General features: G+C 41.3%; 1 protein-coding gene and 1 long non-coding RNA gene across 5 annotated transcripts in view; one reads left to right on the top strand and one right to left on the bottom strand.

The window, feature by feature from the left end:
- Window positions 1–304: 304 nt before the first annotated feature.
- Window positions 305–16,203, bottom strand: LOC144233473 (uncharacterized). Of its 2 annotated transcripts, none has more exons than XR_013335682.1 (3): window positions 16,128–16,203; window positions 8,800–8,953; window positions 305–651 (listed from the first exon to the last, which is right to left on the bottom strand). It is a non-coding gene; the product is annotated as an uncharacterized LOC144233473 (long non-coding RNA). The 2 variants fall into 2 exon arrangements; XR_013335681.1 differs by lacking the exon at window positions 16,128–16,203 and adding an exon at window positions 15,750–15,803.
- AFTPH (aftiphilin) overlaps window positions 15,803–17,741 on the top strand; it is a 68,832-nt gene continuing 66,893 nt past the window's right edge. For all 3 annotated transcript variants that reach the window (XM_077766423.1, XM_077766422.1, XM_077766424.1), the window contains exon 1: window positions 15,803–15,870. The gene's annotated coding sequence lies outside the window, so the exon portion shown is untranslated. The remainder of the gene's footprint in view (window positions 15,871–17,741) is intronic.

The following is a 17,741-nucleotide window of genomic DNA, read 5'->3' as shown; positions in this document are numbered from 1 at the left end:
TCTCCTGGAAAAAAAAAAATCATTATTTTGAAGGAAACAGAACTGTTAGCAACTCAAAATGGCATGTTTCACCAGGAGTGCTCAATGGGGCTCTGAAACAGAAGCTGTCAACTGATGGCCCTTAAACCAAATCAAATCTCCAGGTGTGCTGGGTGTGCCTCACACAGTAGGATGTTTTTTAAAAACCATTTACTTAACAAATGTTGGACACTGCTAGGACTGTTCCAGGGACTTGGCTTACGAAATCTAACAAAACAATTTTTGCCCTCCTATACTTTATCATAGTAGGAAATGGGCAGGCCGATCAGGTTTTTTAAATTCTTTATTTAAAAGGTGATAAATAGCATGGGGGAGAGGAAAAACAAGGAAGCAGGAGTGAGCACAGGTGGGAGGGTGTTGCAGTTTTAAAGAGGGTGGTCAGGAAAGGCTTCTCTGAGAGGACCAGGTGTTGCAGGTATCTAAGAGGAAGACCACTCCAGACAGAGGAACCAGCACGCGCAAAAACCTTGAGGCAGAGGCACTCCTATGATGTTTAGGAAAGAGCAAGGATGTCTGGTTTTTGGCTTCAACTTCATTTTGTTTTGAATCCATATGAGCTGCCAACATTAAAAATTGGGAGATTTCACCTGAATCTCCAGACTTCCAGCTTTTCTGAGGGGAAAAAAAAACACATTAGTAAAGACCCAACAATGCTGTCCCCAAATGATTTCGTAAGAGAATCAGCTAGAGCTGAGCCCTGCTTGTCTCCTAAATGGGACAGGTGCCTCCGATCCAACACAGTTCTCCTACCACCCCTAGTTCATTGATAGCTACTCTATTCATTTTAATTGCCTGCTAGTCAAGCTCCCGCAGGCATTTAAGCCCTGTAGTCTGCCTATTAGACCAGGCTAGGCTATAGTCGTAAGTAAACCCTGACAGCTCATTGGTTTAATTTAACAGATTTCTTATTCACACAAAATCAGCAATGGTGGGGTAATTCTTGGAGGCCTCTGTCCTTCATGCAGTGACTTCAGGATCCAGACTTTTTCCATCTTCTGGCTCCACCATTTCAACTTCTTGGCTTTGGTCACCATGGACAGGAAAAAGAGAGTGTGGAAGGACACACTTACCCTTAAATATTTTTGCGCTGAAAAATGATACGCCTCACTCCTCACATTTTATTGGCTAGAATCAGTCACGTGGCCTTGCCTAACTGCAGGAAAGCTGGGAATTGTAGTCTTTAGAATCTAGGCAAGGAGAAATAACTGGATAGAGGGGAAAAAAAGTTTTGGTCTTTTCCCTACTCCTATTTGAAATTGTGTTTAAAAACTGCATATAGTCCCAGCCAGAGCCACCTGGTTATATCTATATGATGTGAGGTCATTGAGAATTTTCTAGAGAGCTGAGCTAGCCAGCCAGATGGCTGATTTATCTAAGCAATCTTTGGTTAAATTATACATGACACAGGTTGAAGTGCATGCTCTGGAATCACACAGCCTCTATAAATTATGGTTCAGTCATTTCTAACAGTGTGGCTTTGGCCAAGTTCTTTAACCTCTCTCAACCTATTTCTCATCTTTAACTTGCAGATAGTAAGAGTACCTGCCACACATCATTAATGTGAAGATTAAAAGATATTATACATAAGGTGCTTCTAAGAATAAAGTATCCATCAAGTCTTCAATAAATGCTACTTACTAGATTTTTTAACTTTATATTAAGTAATTCAAGACTGAAGAGCTGCAAAAAACTAGTGCAAAAAATTTCCACATCTCTCAAGTCCCTCAAATGTTATCACCCTTTATTTTCAGCCTCTTATACATGTGCAATTTTTTTTGAAATATCTGAGGGTAAATTACAAATATGATCCTGCTTTACCTCTAAATATCTCCTTGTGTATTTTCTTTAAAAACAAGGACAGTTTCTTAAACATAGTATAATTGCCAAAGTCAATAAATTTGCATTGAAACAATGTGAGCTACACACCTTATTCAGATTTTGCCAGTTGCCCCACTAATGTCCTTTTCTGGTCTGGGGTTAGATTCCGAGCCATATGTAGTGTTTCCTTGTCATGTTTCTTTAATCCCTTTTGATGTGAAACCGTTCTTTCATGACTTTGACATATTTTAAAAACACAGGCTGATACTTTTGCACAATATTCCTCAGTTTGGGTTTGTCTTCTGTTTCTTCATGATTAGATTGAGGTTCTGCATTTTTGTCAGGAATATTTTAGAAGCCATGTAGTAGCCTTCTCAGTGCTTCAATGTAAGCACCTGATGCCTTTTTGTCCCGTTAATGATGTTTGTCCCCTTTGATGACTTGGATAAAGTGGTATCTTCCAGGGTTCTCCATTGTATAATTACTAAATTTACCTTCTCAGTAAATTTTATGGGGAGATACTTTGAGATTGTATAAGTATCCTGTTTGTCATCCTCCTCTTTGCCCATTAATTTTAGCTTTCCTTGATGAATCTTGCCTGAAGCAATTATTACTGTGGTGGTTGCTAAATAGTAATTTTCTAATGCCATCATTCTTTCTACATTTCCTCATTAGTTATTACATATCAATGCATCTTGAGCCTCTCAAAGGAATGGGCCCTCTGATATGAGACTCAGAGACCTGCCATTAAATTAAAGATGATGAACAATGAAAGAATGTGCAACATAAGGGACTTGTGGAGTGAGCACTATTTCTATAGGAACATGTAATTTCGAACATGAATGAATGTGGCCACCATCACTACCCACAGCCTTCCAAAGTGGTGAATCAGGGTGGAAGTGACCTGGTGCATGTTTGCACATCTTTCAAATTATTCAAAATAAACTGCACTTCCTAGGACCTAATATACTCTTGGTTACCTCAAAGCAGGAGGGAGTTTCACTAGGCTTTCAGAGAACATAGAAATGAAAGTGAAATCCAGGGTGGACATACTGAGAAGAGAGGAATAAGCCTGAAGGGGAACCTTGGGGTGTTTTGACTTTTACAGCTCCTGCAACAAATGAGCCAGTGAGATACCAGAGAGGGAGTAGTAATATAGTGTTAGGGAAACCATGGTAAGAATCTGAAGAAAGAGAAAGCAAGCAAGGATCTCTTCCACTCCTGAGTATAGTCTTGGATTTGGAGGAACTTGGGTGCTTTAGATTAGAAAGACTTGGATTGAATATTTTCAATATTCCCGACTCCACAAAGTAAGGGGGAACCCCCCTGTGGTCCTTGGGGTATCTGTCCAACTCTTTCCCCTAAAACAAAAGTCATCATGGCCATTCCTCTCCCCAAGCAGCACTGTACTCGAGTGCACAAGGATGTACAGGGCCTGCTGTCCTGGCTCTGACAATAGAGCCTGGGAGGCCACTCTGCCCCCCTCCAGTCTCCACAAGAAGGAACCAAGGTCCTGGTGTGTTTGATTCAGCTTTACCTCATTAACGGCTGCTTGTAAAAACTGCACCTCCTTTCTGGAATCTCCTATGCCTCCTCCTTACTCCCCAACCTCCATTGTCCCCTTTTCTTAAGCACAGCCCACAGTTGGGAGTATCAAGGGTTACAGCATGAGTTCATTGGATATGGTATTTAAGCAGTGCATTGATGTTTGAGAGGCCAGTATTAATAAAAACTATAATTCCAGATAAATAGCCTATAGCCTACATTTCCCAGAAAGACAGGGAAACACAGCTGTGGTGTAGGTTTTTGCAGTCAAGACATTAGAGCATGCTTTTGAGAAGCTAGAGGAGAACAAGAACTTGAAGATACCAGAAAGGAGATAAAGAACAATGGGGATGGAAGTGGAGAATCATTGGTAAAAGAACCCCAGGAAACAATAGGATGTGGCTTCTCTAGAAATAGGAAGAATGAAGGGGGGAAAGCAAAGGGTGGGTGGATGATGATGTAGACAACATTGAGAGAGAAGAGCTGAGGCCTTGACTTCCCAGTAAATCAGCTGTAGAGGTCATCTGTGGGAATAGAGGAACCCCCAAAGTTCTTTAAGAAGAGTGAAATGAATTTGGAACAGCTGCCTTGAAGAATTCAATAGAAGTTTAAGAAGAATAAAAAGGCTGCTCTGACAACAAAATGACTTCTGAATCTGAAAAATAAACATGCCTGGATAATGCATTGAGTACAGATCGATTTTTCTCCAGAAAAGTCTTTACAGGTCTCTGCTGATTGTAGTGCTTGTTGGATCATCTATCTGAATGTCTGTCTGATAGGAGTCTTTGGCAGACTAACTAATGGCTGGAATAACTATTAGCATGCACTTCTCAATACTTAGAGAAATGAAATTTTCCACTCACAGTAAGCTGTTAAAATCCTAATTATCCCCTTGGAGCCTGGCCCTCTCAATTTCAGAAACTAGCTCCTTTACAAAAGAAGGAAATCACACACACGCACAAGTAGCCATTCATACACACCATGAATAAAATAAATCGATCTTCATTTCCTCATCCAGTAAGATACTCTAAGTCACCCTTGACACATTGACTTTCTGGTAATCTCATCATTGATCATTTCCAACAGTAAGCTTTCTACTCCAGTGACCGCAGCAGCTGGTTTTTGTTGGAAGATGCATTTATGTCAACTGTGGAGAACATTTACTCCTCCTCCCTGCACCCCATACCACACAGTGACCAATTATGGACAAAAGGCTACTTTCTTTCCTCCTGAGCTATTGTGGAGAGACTGAGAAAGTCATTTCCCGGGGAAATGAAGGCTGAAAGCCCCGTCAGGGAATGAGACGGTTCTCCAGAGAGGGGTAGGTAAAGGTTGGCAGAGAGAAAGCTGTTCAAGGACCGATGCCAGAGATAAGGTACCAAGTGTTGACAGCACCTTCCTCCAAAACCCTAGAGGGGTTCTTTGTGGGCTCTAGCTGTGAGCTAAACAAAGGCAGCTTGCACCAAGCAGTGAGGAGAGTTGTCCTCATTTGGTCCTGAGAAGAAAACACTGAGTGATGCAGCCTTGGAAGCCCCAGATCAAACAGAAGCAGGTTGCCCAAGGCAAAACCCAAGAACAGTGTGGAGGTCCGAGGAGGTTTAGGAAGTAGAGCCATGCTTCAACCAGAAGGTGATGAACAATTGAAGAAAAGAGTCTTCTGTGCAGTTATGCCTGCATAGAAAATTAAGACTTTAAAAAAAGTAGCATTAAAAGACTCAAATATAGTCAATAAAATTGAAAATTGGCAGCATTTTGTTTGGGGGCTTGTGTTAGATGTGCAGTCTAGCACAACAAATCATTACATAATTTAGCATATACAGATATATTACATATTGCTATAATTAGAGTTACCATGATCTTTGCAAAATCTGCCTTATAGGCAATGACCACCTCCCTAAATAAGGGATGACTGAAAAAGTGGTGCAGGGGGAGGAGGGTGACGTAAAGTCAAATGCTTTAGAAAAGTCAGGCTTGGAGGCCAAGTTGTACTTACCTTTAGAAGTTATGCTAGAAAACGCTGCAAATGTGCATTCTGAATCTACCAATAGTCAAAAAGAGAAGCAACCACCAGGGCTATGAGAATGGGGGACCCCATGGGAACATAGTTATAGACAGTAAAAGTACACATAGTACAAAGTTAGGTGGATAGAATGGGGCTACCCCTGGAGATAAAAGTAAACAATTGAGTTGAAACCCAACCAGACAGTTGATGTATTGTGTTCTTTCCCGAAGTTGGCTGTTCTTCCACGGTTGGCTGTTCTTTAATTGTGCTGTTTATCTCCTAAGAACACTTGAGGGGTTGCAAAGCAAACTTCTGAGTTAAGATCTGAAGTCTCAACTCCAGCACAATTCATTAACAGCTTCCGATTGCTGTAACTCCTTGATGCATAATTTTAAATCCTCCACAAATTGGTTTCGGCCTGCCTCCCCAAACTAAGGCATAGAAAAGCCAGCCAGTAGAGCATTAGGTTGAGAAAAGAGGAGTTAACATTGAGCTAACACCATGTTGCTAATTGATGGAATTCACTGGTCACCTAAAAAGGAATGGGATGCTGAGAAGAACACGACCTGGCCATCGGTCCAGGCATTGATCCTTTTCCTCTGCTACCCTTTCAACTTCCTCCTTCCTTCACACAATCCTCCATTTCCAAGGCATCCAGTTGCATTTTGGAGGTGACTTGCTGTACCCAAAACCAGTCTTGCAGCCCTTTGACATGCTCCAAAGTTACTACTCCCCTTTCCTTCCACTTGGTACCCCACTCTCCAGATTAAGAAATCATGGCATTATTTGTCACTGCAAAACCTAGAGAATTGAGTTTTTGTGGAATTAGTAGCTTTTAACATATATTTGACCACATTATGGAGTACCATGCAGCTATAAAAAAGAAAAGTGCTGTAACGAAATAATGGGAAAATGTCCATAATGTTAGAGTCCGATTCCATCTTTGTAAAATAAATGAAACAAAACTACATAGATGTCTTGAGATCCCAAGGTTATGACTGAGGAAGAACAGATGATCTGCTTGGCTAAGGCCTGGGACTCCTGCCTTGCTGGGTTGGATTGAATGCACACACCCTGAGTGAAGGTGGTAGAGAACCAAAGTCAGGTCTGGCGCAAGGAGTCTGGGAGGAGGCAGGTTTGGGAGAAGGGAGGGGCAGGAGAGAAAAGAAAGGGTAAGAGATAGGTCCCACAGAGAGAACTACTTTGGGGATATCCTGTCTGACACTCTCTAAGGCATGTGGGGTTGTGATGTGATAGCCAATTTCCACAGCCAATTCTTCAGATGTGAATATTTTTTAAAGCACACTATGGAAGAAACAAAACTCCCTGAGTTTTAGGTTTATAAATTGTCAAAAGAACCTTTAAACCAATGCAGAGGGGAGATAATGGAATTCGTATTTGCTGCTCCAAACACCAGAAATCATACCGTATGTTCTTAAAGAAGTGATCAGTGATCACTTTGAAAATATAGTGAAATAGGGGCACCTGGGTGGCTCAGTAGGTCAAGCATCTGACTTCGGCTCAGGTCATGATCTCACAGTTCGTGGGTACGAGCCCTGCATCGGGTTCTGTGCTGACAGCTCAGAGCCTGGCTCTTGCTTCATATTCTGTGTCTCCCTTCTGCCTCTCCCCTGCTTGCTTGCTCTCTCCTCAAAAGTAAGTATTAAAAAACTTAGTTTTCAATGTAAACATGTTGTCTGTAGGAAATCTTGAAGTACCCCCACCAGAAAGTGGTTGCCCTACATGCCAAAAGATTCGGAATCTGTAACTGCAGACCTAGATGGTTGATCTGTGATGAAGCTGGCAAGAGTGAACTTCATTTCCCCTGGTTGGGTGTTAACAAAAGATGGATAACTTGGATTCGGTCAGCAGGGGCAGGTGAGTGCTCCAGTATTCAGGATGGACATATTTCTGTAGAAAATAACAGACTTAACACGCTGATGCATTCAAGACCTATGTGCTCATTCATTCAATAAACATTTGAGCATGATCTGTGCTTCATATTGATGGAAGGATAAAAGCTCCCAGGGCTTGGGAACCACCAACATCATTTCCTTAGTGTATGTTACTTTACAGCTTCTCTCTTACACCTGAGTACAACCCAAGATTCAACCCTGTTTCATCCCAGTCCAGGAACTGCTTTGAGAACAAGGAAGGAAGGGTCTTGAGACACCTGGAGCACTGATCCACTTGAACCCGTGCTCAGGAGTCCATCTTAAACTCCACACAGCTGATCCCAGTAGGAAGAGATCCGTTCTATCTCCCAGTCAGTAGGGATACAACACTCAGGGAATACCCATGTCAGTGACAACTAACATTTGCTGGTACTTATTCGGTCTCAAGCCCTGTGTTCAGTACCTTATTTGTAGCATCTTATTTAGACCTCATGGGTCCCTAAGGTAGAAACGATTATATTTAACCGTTGTTTTGTTGAAGTATAAAGCCTACAAAAAAGTGCACAAAACATGTAAAATGTTTGCATGTACCTGATACCGGGTTGCAAACTCCTGAGGGATAAGGAGTGTCTTGTTCATGTTTATGTCCTCACGGCACCAGGGATGGAGCATTCACATACTAGTTAATGTTGTTACGAGGTTAAATTATAAGCCAATAGCCAAAAGTAAATAAATGTCCTTGTCTTAATCGTTCTCAACTTCAGGTGCACGTCAAAGACCTGCCCCAAGCCTGGTGATCTTGATGCAGTGAGAAAGTCCTGATTCTGTAGCTGGATTCCGGGCCATATAAATATTTTCATTAACCTCTAACCCTATGCTGTTCTCAAATGAGCACTTTTGCCATGACTTCCCTAAATCGTATGGCTAGAAGCTTCATAATGTCTACCTGTCATTTCTTCAAAGATGATTTTTTTTTTTTTACACAATTCTTCCCTCAAATGCTTGAAGTACTCTAGGGAATATCACTAAAAGGATTTTCTAAACCCACCTTTTCAACATTTTTACAGCAAAAATGAAAGTAATCATTGGGCTAACAATGAAAATGTCTCTGGCAGTGCATAAAAGGGAAATAGTTACTAGATTAAGAAGGAATCCATTAATATTATGGATATCAGTAGTATTCAAAGAACTTAGTGGTATTTTATAAAAGCAATACTCTAAAATTTGCTCTTTTGTTTTTTGGTCAGGAGAACCTTACCAATGTTCTATTATGACAAGAATGTGAATCATAAAAAAAATGCAAAAACTTGGAAATAACTATGGCTATCCAGAGTTATAAACACTAAATTTCATACCATCAATTTCATTCAGTTACTAATTCATCCAACAAATGTGAGATAAACACCATATTAGACACGAGCTAGAGATAAACCATTTTTTCCCTTTATAGTTATGAGTTTAGGGAGGGAGACCGTTAAGGAAATTGAAGTTTCAGGTCACCTGGGTGGCTCTGTTGGTTGGCTCAGGTCACAATCTTTTGGTTCGTAAGTTCGAGCCCCTCTTTGGGCTCTGTGCTGACTGCTCAGAGCCTGGAGTTTGCTTCACGTTCTGTGTCTCCGTCTCTCTCTGCCCCTCCCTTGCTCACACTCTGTCTCTGAAAAACAAATGTTTAAAAAAATTTTTAACAAGGAATTAGAAGTTACCAGGGATGTGATAAGCAATATTATAGATGCACACAAGCCACTGCAGGGACTTAGAAGAAACAAATTTGGGGGCAGGGGGTACAGAGAAAGATGGGTCAGTGAAGGTTTCTAGGAGGAGGAATTTTATGGTTTGAATTGCATCTTAAGGAACAAATAGAAGCCAAATAGTTTAAGGGAATTTAAGGGCGTTCTCGGTCACCAGCAACAGAAATCCATATTGGCTGATAGTGAAATTTTATTAATGTTAGGTAGCTAAGAGAATTTTCTCTAGGACTCAAGAACCAGTCTTAGAGTCCAGTTAGAAGCATCTCCCAAAATCATGCCAGAGATGTGGTCCAGTGAGGATGCTGCTGAAACTGGAACTGCCAGTGCCACTGGGCCCGGACATGCAACAACCACCAGCCCCTGCAGAGTTCAGTCTTGCTGAGACCTCACCATCAGAAGAAGTTCCCTGGAGCTCTTGATTCTATTTGTTAACTACCTCCTCAAAGCCTGGGGAGCAGTCTCTGTTCAGAAAAGCCTGGGTTGCATGTTGCACCTAGCAGCAAAGGAAGATGAGAAAGTATCTGCCTGTTATTCATTGCCCACTCCCGAACTCTGTGGCTTAAAACCTCAACGACCATTATCCTATCTCAAGATTCTGTGGAATAACTGGGATCAGCTGGTTGGTTCTTCTGCTCTAAGTGGTGCCTTCTGGGTCTAAAAATCCTCTGCAGGCTCCTCTTCCTGGAATGTCCAAGATGGCTCACGCCGGGGCTGGCTGTTGGCTGAGAGCACATCAGAGCAGGTCCCTTCTCTTCACGTAGGCTGGGCTTCCCTCACTCAGGGAGGTAGTACATTGTACGTGCTGTCTCTCTCCCAGGATGAGCACACCAAGCACCAAAGTCAAAAGCTTCAGATAATGCTCAGCCTAAAAAGTTACACAGCACCACTTCCACCCATTCTGTTGGTCAAATTAAGCCACAGGCTAGCACACACTCAAGAAGAAACTCCAGCTCAAGACTGCAGCATGACAAAAATCTGCAGCTGTCTTTAATTCCCTACACCGGCCCTTTCAGCCTTTCTACTAAGCAGAAGGGTTTGTCTCCCACCTAGACTTGTAAGTTGGTGATTTTCCCAAACATAGGAAAGGGGTTCCGATACTGAGCTCTTTAAAAAAAATCAAAAGGCAAACAGGAAAAAAGCAATTGTCCACTCTAAGAAGCAGGGTGAAGGGCATTTAAATAGAAAGAACAGTATTAGAAAGTCACAGGGCTTCAACTACTACATCCACTTAATAAATAGTGCACTACTTTTGATAATGTAATTCCTGCTGTTCTCTTACTAACACTGTATTAGAGGTGCTCCTTGCTAAGCAGAGCTGTAGTTCTACTGAATTTGTACATATTAGAGGATTTAAACTAATTACAATTGATTTGGAAGTTGCAGTCCTTGGTTTTTTCCCCCTCCTTTCCACATCTTTAAAACCCTTCACAAGATCACTGTTTGCAAGATCTGCTCTAGGATCAGAACTGTGTATTTGACAATGATTGCCTAGGGAATGTGATAATTTAGAAAGAAAAAAAAGTAAGGAAAATCCAGACCTCATCTGTATACTTGTTTTTTGGTTTTTTTTTTTTAATAGGTTTATTTTGAGACCGAGAGCATGTGGGCACACAGGAGGGGCAGAGAGGTAGAGAGAATCCCAAGCAGGCTGGGAGCTGTCAGCACAGAGCCTGATGTAGGGCTCAAAGTTACGAACCGTGAGATGACCTGTGCTGAAATCAAGAGCTGGACAGTTAATTGACTAAGCCACTTTGGTGGCCCTGCCTAGGGTATTTTTAAAATAGCCTTTTCTTTTGCTTCTCATTATGAAATACTCAAAATAGCAGAAAAGTAAAAAAACACACACACAATAAAGACAAACATTCATGACCTAGTTTCAACTTAATTTCTAGCATTTTGTCATACTTTGTCTATGTATTGGGGTTTTTTCAAACCATTTTTAAAAAAAAATTACATCATTACAGTTCAGGCATCTCCAAAAAGTAAGGATGTTCTTATATCCATAACTTCATTACTATATCTAAAAAAAAAAATTAAAAATAGTGCCTCAAAAACATTTAATGCCAGGACATAGATTTTTTTCAAGTATCCCCAAAATGCCTTTTATAATGTTTTATTCAAATAACGATTCTATGGAGAACCACAGATAGCATTTGGTTGTTAGTTCTCTTATGTCCCTTTTAACCTAGATTATCTCTTTTGAAAAGAACAAGTTATTTGTAGAATAATCCACACAAGGGATTGGTGCAATTGTTTCTTAGTAGCCCTGTTTAACTCGTTGCTCCGGTATTTCCTGTAAACTGGAAGGTAGTTTTAAAGGCTTAATAAAATTCAGATGAAATACATCTGGCAGGAATTCTGTGTACTTCTGCCATCTCCGTACTTCTTGATCTGTGTATTTCACACTGCATCACATGAGGCGGCTCATTGTGTCCAACTGCCTTTGTCCTTCAGTTTGGGGAGGGAGGAACAAAAATAATGAACACGGTTTGGCTGAGCCAAAACAGACTAGGACAGAGTTACAAAAGGACCAAAGGTGTGGAGAGAAGTGATGGCCTCCTGCGGATGCTGTCTGCTTCTTAGCCCTTAGCTATGGGCTGACTCCATTACCTGTGAGGAGAGATGCTCATCCTGATGGCACTAATGGAGGGAGGCAAACATTCTGGGTGGCATCCGAGAACAGTCCTCCTCTACCTCAGAGAAGGGTAAGGTCCTAGCATAGTCCCTGCTCAAGTCTCTCTTGTCCTGCTCTGGGAGACATCTGGCTTGATTTCTTCCCCGCAAAAGCACCACAGCAACATTTACTTCATGGGGTCTACAGAGCTATAAGAATTTAGGGTCCAGGGGGCGCCTGGGTGGCTCCGTTAGTTAAGTGTCTCTCTGGATTTCACCTCAGGTCATGACCTCACGGTTTGGGGTTCAAGCCCAACATCAGGCTCCAAGCCTACCCGGGATTCTTTATCCCCCTCTGTCTGCCCGCCCCTCCCCCATGCACGCACATGTGCGCGCGCGCGCGCGCGCTCGCTCGCTCAAAATAAATGAATAAAACTTTAGAAAGTAGGGTCTGGTGTACTTAATATAGACCCAGAGGCTAGGACACCTGATTTATTGTTCCTCTCTGCTCTGACATACCAGTAGAGGCCCAAAATGCCAGTAGGAAGCTCTCCTGAAAACCAGTGTGGCAGTGTGGCTCTTGGAGTGATTTTAAGCTTGGGGGGAAAAATGGCAGACAACTGAGCGACCCTACAGGCTCTGCAAGGACTGTGTGAGAATCAGAGATAATACACTTAAAAAATATTCTGGAAAGTTGTACAAATCTGAAACATTAGCACAATATGTCAGGACCTCTCTCTAGGATGCTGCTGTTCACACTCCATGGTTTTAAATTAACTGATTTCTGGAAAAACTGTTTAACCATGAAAAAATGAATACAAAACATGTCAATTATATATACCAAATACCCATGTACCCACTTAGAATTAAATATAAATGGATTGATCAAAATATCTAATTGTACATCCCAAATATATTTGTCACTTGTATCTCAACAAAGCTGGAAAAATGTAAATGGATTGTCACGTTTGCTTCAGATTTTCTTAAAGATGCAAAGCATTGCAATTAAGGTAAGGCTACTTTAGTGTTTTCTGACCCATTCCATACTAGCCCTTCACAGAATTTTGCATATGTCATTCCAGCCCATATTTTTATGCTTTATAATAAAAAAGTATATGCTAAAGTATTGGTTTATTTTAAAAACTCACATTATAAAATTCCTATCATTTTGCCCATTCTTAAAACTTCATTCACTTGTTTTTAAAATCTAATCCTATTGATACCTATAGCTCTAGTTTAAGTGCTGGAAACTAATCCATATATGAATATATCACAATTTATTTGTCCACTAAGAAGTATTACTTAGCCATAAAGTGTTTAGTGGGTTATAAAATAAAATATTAGGAAAATGTGTGGATGAAAAGAACCCAGGTTTCTGAAACTGCAGTTCATAGACCCCTTTCCATGAATGAGCTCTAGGAAGTCTAAAAAATTTGAAATGAAATTTGAGATGAGCTTTTTCTGCAGAAAGCACCAAAGCTTTGACCATATTCTCAAAAAAGGACAAGTAAGTAGCACATGTATCGAGAGTTGAGAACCTGTGGTCTAGTTTCACTCTCATTTCACATATAAGAAGACTGAAGTCCAGAGAGATTAAGTAATTTATATAAAATCGTAAAGATAATAGACCCAGGTCTGCTACTGCTTTTCCAGAATATCACATTACTGGGGTTTTGTGTGTGTTGATTTCTTATACAATACAATATTAGTTAAGGTCCTTTCAACTTTTAGTATATAAAGTAGAATTCAATCTTTTTCTTCCAATTATCTGTTTTTGGTAAGGAGGTGGTAAAATTGGTACCTTCCTATATTACTGGTGGCATTGTGAATTGGTATAGCCTTTTGGAAAATGTGAGATGACAAAGTGCCAATAAGACATTAATAGCCTTTTGGCCCATTTTTACATTGAGGAAAAAAACTAAAATTGGACAAAGCCACATGCATACAATTCATCAGATTATTTGTAATAGTGGAAAATATCTACTAATAGGATAATGGATAATTCAGTGTCCCCACTCCATTGAATACTATGTAGGCAATTAAAATTCAGGTTTTATAAAATGTTAAGCGATAGAAGAAAAAGCTTACAACAGAATTGGAAAAGGGGATACAAAGTTGACTTACATTATGATGACAACTTTGTAAAAAATCTACACAGGAAAAACTAGAAGAAAACACATAAATGGTCATTTACTTTTTCTTGTTGCAATGTCTCAGGTAAAAGTTATGGTCATAATTTTTATTTTTAATTTTTTTAACGTTTATTTTTGAGAGAGACAGCATGAATGGGGGTGGGGCAGAAGAAAGAGGGAGATACCATATTCGAAGAAGGCTCCAGGCTGAGCTGGCAGCACAGAGCCTGATGTGGGGCTCGAACTCATGGACCACAAGATCATGACCTGAGCCAAAGTTGGAGGCTTAACCAACTGAGCCACCCAGGCGCTGTGGTCATAATCTTTAAAAAGTAAACAAAAATACTATCATTAGATCCAAATGCACGAAATTTTCTTCCAAATGCAATGAATTTTAATAATTGTTTCCTAAAGATTTATCAACTTAAACATTCAGACTGTCTTTTGTACATTTTCATAGGCTTTGGAATGCTGTCTTCAGAATCCTGTGTGAGACTACCAATTACAAGTTGGTTGGTTGATCACAAGTCAGCTGACCAAGTAGCTACTCAATTTCCATACTCAAAGTTGGACACTGATTTCTAAATTGTTGTACTTAAGTGAACAGAATTGGCTTCTGCATTTACCTGACAAAAATCATCACTTTGTAATCATATGTATGGATCAGGGAGATACTTTTCCAAAAGCAGGGTTTTCTTTTTAACGTTTTGATGTTTAAATTCATTCTTCCAATTTAAACATTTTATTGGCATAGGGTCTGCTTTAGGATTTCTTCGTATGCTTTTTCTTCAATATTTAGTAGAGCTATCAAACTAAAACATGTTCATCTAAGATCAATTTCCAGTCTCTCTATATACACACACACTTTTCTTTGTCAATAAACACTTATAGTGACACATTTTTTTCAAGCTTGCACGTGAGCTACACCAGCAGGGGGCGAAATACAATAGGAATTTGACAAACCATATAGATTTTTCTTTAGTGACAGAGCTGTAACAAAAACTCCAGTACCAGTACCACCACAAAGCAATTTAAAGTGATGCAGTCTCCGTATTGCTTACGGCAATTGACTTGTAAGAAGACAAGTGCGGGTCTATTTTATCGCTCCAGGTTAATATGTCTAGAATATTACAGAGGCGGGATAAACCGTGATGAACTGCTTTTGTCCTTATCTTCCCCCCCGCCCCCCTCCCCGATTTGTATAATTTCTCCACTCAAGGGGGTGGACACTTCTCTGTGCCTGAGGGGGTGTTTTCCATCCTGTTTCTTTGCGTAGCTGCTGCGCTTTGCTGTTTTGGAACTATTTTAAATTACTCGAATTACCGGTGCAGGTTTGGCAAAAGTGAGTAGAAGGAGCACTCAGCAGGGCTCATGATGTGCAGGGTAGGTACCCCAGGCTCATCATCCCGGACGATAGCAATAATCCTTGAAGCCACCGCTATTCACAGTGGTCGGTGTTCTAACATTTATGATGAGAGGGAAAGGTTATAACGCAAATAATCAACTGCTCAACACTAATGACAATAAAAGAATCCATTATGATCCCTGCTAGAGAAATGCGTAAGTTCATTTCATTTCTCTTGCTTCACTGGATATTCTCCTGCAGCAGGTATGAAAAATTACCATCGTCTCGGTCTGTGAGCAAAATTCCAATTTTTTGTTGGTGGTCTCAAAGCCGATTTGTCAGTTTTCAGCGGGTGCTTTCCCTCTTAAGGTTGATTTACAACCATCTCTTCTTTGTTGTTAACTACCAGCTTCCTCTTCTGTCAGTTTAAATTAAAAGAAGAGGAAGGGACTTGGAACGCAAAAGTCGTTTTCCAGGGAGAAAAGGGCAAGCTGATAAAGGGTCTCAGAGTAGGTTTTTGGTAGAAAAGATCTGGTTCTATATTACAGTTTTATTTAGAGAGCAAGAGACTTAGTCCCGACTGAACGTTATCGTTAGCCGGCTGAGGAGCACCTGTCTGTCGCCAGGAGCGCTGCTTCATGGGGAGGCGGAATGCAGGGGACGTCTNCCAGGGGAGCCAGTTCCTCCCCGGGCCCCTGAGCCATGCCCATCGCGGCCGCCCCGAACGAGCCAGGTAAGCGCCGCCGCTCCGCTTCTCTAGCCCTGTGGGGGAACAGGGTGCGGGGACGCGGCCCGGCCCAGCCCAGCCCAGCCCAGCCCAGCCGAGCCCACCGGCCCGACCCTTGCCCGGGCCAGGAGCACCTGCCTGCCGCGGGGCCGGGGACTGCGGGTACGGGGACGGTGCCGGCTCTGCGGGCCTGAGGGCTCCGGACTTGGGCTCTGCCCTCCTCCGCGGCGGGTGNCGGCCGGGGAAGTGTGAGCTGTTCCCACCTCTCCGGCCGCTGCCGGCTCGCTCTGCGCCTCCGCTTCCACCTGCCCACAGCTCCGGCCGGCCGCTCCCTCTCCGGTGCTGTAGAGAAGTTTGGGGCTTTGCTCGGGCTTCCTCTTTTTCCCTCCCCCTTCCTCGTGACAGGTGTAAACACTGCCTGCTTCTCCCAGGCCCGAGGCCGGCTGCGACCGGAGTGTGGCTGCTTCCGAAGGTCTCTGAAGCAAGCGGATTTTGAATTCTCCAGCTGGCAGAGGAGAGCCCCAAAGCCCATGCATCCCCTCCTGGAAGGATCTTTTTTTGCTCCTTTCTTGCACTCCTCAAGAAATCATCCGCGTCTCCTCCCCAGATTGCGTTCGCAAAGTTAGACCACTATTCTTTAAACTCCCAGTTTGGCAGGTGCAGTGTCTTGCTTAGGCAGAGGACAAGACTACGGGGTGAATGGTGGTAGGGCCTTTTCTTCATTAGGAAAGTACTGAGAATGGCTAGATTTTTCTTACTGGTGAATGCAAGTTTTAGCAATGTTTCTCACCGAGTCTTGTTTTGGGGTTGAGGAAAGGACTAACTCCTGCTTGTAAATATTTTAGTGAGGGTATGGGAAGGGGAGGCAAATGAAACAAAAGCAGTGGTTCCGTTTCAAAGTTCTGACTTTAGGAGAAAAATAAAACTTAACTTTTGAACTTTAATCTTTCCTCTTCACTGGCTTTCACGGAGCAGTTCTCCAAATTGGGTTTTTTGATTTCGGGGTTTTTCTGTTTTTGTTTTTTGCCCTTTGAAGGTGGAAGGAGGGGAGCCCGTTTCATCCTTGATGTTTATATTTGTTACACTCCGTAAACCTTTTGAACGTTGAAATCTTTATATGCTTTGTTTGCCAGCTTAATTGTTGGCTTTTGTAGTAGTCGTTTTTAACTTCGCAGAAGTATGTTTATACAGAGGATGTACGGTAGTCTTGTAAATTTTGTTGAAGATGTTGCACGTGGATTAAAAGATCTTGTGTAAAATCTTTAGTCCAGTAAATAATACCTAGTAAATGCTCATTAGATCGAATCTCGCTATGTACTAATCAGATATATTGATATTCAAGTGTAGATATGTTTCATAACCTTTAGAAAGCTCTTGTAAGACATTAACTAGAATTCACATAAAATGTGTAGGGCATTTGTTTTTGTTTTCTGATTTTCATTATAAAAACAATCCTATATCACATGTGTCCATAATTGGATACTGTGTCCTTAACCGTATTGATAAAATTTACAGAATCCAGTTGTCTATATAATTTTGTAATCTAGATAAATCCTATCACAAGGCATTTAAACTTTCAATTTATTATGCTTAGAATTAGTTAAATCAGAAAACAAGTGAAATTTGAGTGTCAAATATTTTATCTTCGTGTGAAATCTAAAGTGCTTCCCTTAAGAGTCTAAAGTCTTGGAGTGGAGTCTCATTGAGGAATTATCCCTTCTTTCCTAACCCTATCCTCCAAAACTCCTAATAGGAAGCCATTAAGTATTTAGGTATTTTTAAACTCCTAAATTATTTAAATCAAATGTTCATGCTGTATAATGTTATCTACAATTTGTAAGTTAAGAAATAAGGACTTTTTTTTTTGGTTCCCTCTT

The sequence above is a fragment of the Crocuta crocuta genome, unplaced genomic scaffold, assembly GCF_008692635.1.
Source record: "Crocuta crocuta isolate KB4526 unplaced genomic scaffold, BGI_CrCroc_1.0 scaffold113, whole genome shotgun sequence".
NCBI lineage: Eukaryota > Metazoa > Chordata > Mammalia > Carnivora > Hyaenidae > Crocuta > Crocuta crocuta.
Note: the sequence above shows the minus strand (reverse complement) of the source record. Positions and strands in the feature narration are given on the sequence as shown.